At 36.7% G+C, this 2062-nt stretch overlaps 1 non-coding gene across 1 annotated transcript; it reads right to left on the reverse strand.

Moving 5' to 3' along the window:
- Nucleotides 1–558: 558 nt before the first annotated feature.
- On the reverse strand, nt 559–668 carry LOC121499183. The gene has a single exon (XR_005990029.1). It is a non-coding gene; the product is annotated as a U6 spliceosomal RNA (small nuclear RNA).
- Nucleotides 669–2062: the final 1394 nt, after the last annotated feature.

Below are 2062 nucleotides of genomic sequence, written 5' to 3' on the forward strand. Positions count from 1 at the left end.
GATACTTTTCTCAATTTTTCTAGCATGATAGTGATTAATGATCCCTGACTCTAGCTGTCTCTTATCAAGTTCCTTCAGGTCCTGATTTAGAAAGTGAAGCTTAACCTTTCCACTGTTGATCAAGGGTATGGGGAACCTTCTGGATAATGACAGACTACAAATGAGGATTCCTTTAACTGGAAAGATAAGGGCTGAGGAGTCAGATAAAGACTTTTAAAATCACGAAGTTTATGGATAGGTAGGCATGAACTTATTCTCAAAATTTTAGTCTGCTAAAATCAGGGGCACTTCTAGAGAATTAATTAAAAATAACATTAGAACTGTTCAATTGAAAATCATCTATTTATATGGAGCAATAAATAATAGTTCATGCATGTAAAAATGCATTATTTTAGATAGATTCATAGATGACTAAGCTATATTTGACTATGAAGATAAAATAAGAATGTTTAGACATACAGGTCTAAAGGTAGGGATAAATAAATCAGGGGGATTTGTTCTTTGCCTATATACATAAAACGTCTAACTCTATACAACATTTTGTTGGTACCAAGAAGCATATATTTTGTAAAAGACACCTTCGCGAATTTGCATGTCATCCTTGTGCAGAGGCCACACTAAACTCTGTATCATTCCAATTTTAGCATATGTGCTGCCAAGGTGAGCACTATAAAAGACATCTTCTAGAAAAAAGTTTTCTTTGTGCTCTGGATGATAGGCATGAGGCTTAGGGGTCTGAATGCTCTCAACTTTCCCTTCTGACCTTCATACATCCTCAGTGGAAATCTGCAGGCTCTGAAAAGATGCCCTTCCCACCCCCACCAGGAACACTCAGCAAGTGACCAGGAGCACTGGATCTGTGACCATCTTATAAGGCTCTTATCAAAAAAATAAACAAGACTCTCAAAAAAAAAGACAAAGCTGTTTTTACTTATCAGTCAAGTGAACATATACTTGAATAAAGAAATACACTCAATAGTTCACTGAGGGGATAATATGTACACTTTGAAGTTCTAGAATGGTGGAGAGTCTATGGTAGCTGTGCTTATGAAGGAGTAAAAAGTAGCACTCAAGATGGAAAAGACTGTTCAAGGGTGACACACAGTAGTTTCAGCATTTGTTAAGGGTCATGAAAAGTCTTCATTTAGGTCCACTAAGAGCCTGACAAATTTGAAATGACTTTTTGTCTGGTCCTTTAATAATTTTATCTGGTAGAATCAATTATGGCAAACATAATATCTCATTTTGATGACTTCTCAGCAAGGTAACTCTAAGTGAAAAAGTTTTATTATATACATTTATTCCTCTTATATTGATCTCCAAATAAATCCTGAACTCTATCACTCTGTATCACGTGGCTTTTAATCTCTTCATTTGTTCTCATTATCCTCAGAGAATCCTTTGTCACTCCTTATCAAAATTCCCTACTCCTTCAACTTTTTCTTGTTCATCAATTTATAAAATTTTGCTCCCTTTCTTGCCCCAACTAAAACCTCTTCCTTGATGATTCTTTATTGCTAAGGTCCCTTAGGAGGCAGCCGGGTTTTGTTTTTTGTTTTTTTTCATACAACCTCAGACCATGGGGCTTAGGTGGACCATGTGCTCATAGAGTCTAAGCTCATTTTCCTTGTCCTGAGTTTCCCCGGTTTTGAATCTCATGTCAACCGATTATATAGTAGATTGAGTACTCTACCCCCATGGTAGTTCAGAGTTTGCCCAGGTCCTTTGCTTATTCAGTTAGACAACTGTAAACATGATATAAGTGGAGACTTAACAGTTTTTTGGCACATGGGACTCACTCTGTCTTGCTGTTTATGGAATCCTACACCCAGTAGTATGTGGAGGAGGCCTAAGGAAAGTATGTTATATATATTTAAAAAATAAGACCCTTGTTCAAGTCATCCTCATTGCCCCTATACCTCCATACAAATTCTAGACATGTGAGTTTTAGATCATCCCCCACAAGCTGAACCAGTACAGACGAGAAGAATTTCCTGGCTGAACCCACAGAATCGATGAGAAATAATAATTTATTGTCTTAAAACACTAATTTTGGAGTGGT

This window comes from Vulpes lagopus, chromosome 9 (assembly GCF_018345385.1).
Source record: "Vulpes lagopus strain Blue_001 chromosome 9, ASM1834538v1, whole genome shotgun sequence".
Lineage (NCBI taxonomy): Eukaryota > Metazoa > Chordata > Mammalia > Carnivora > Canidae > Vulpes > Vulpes lagopus.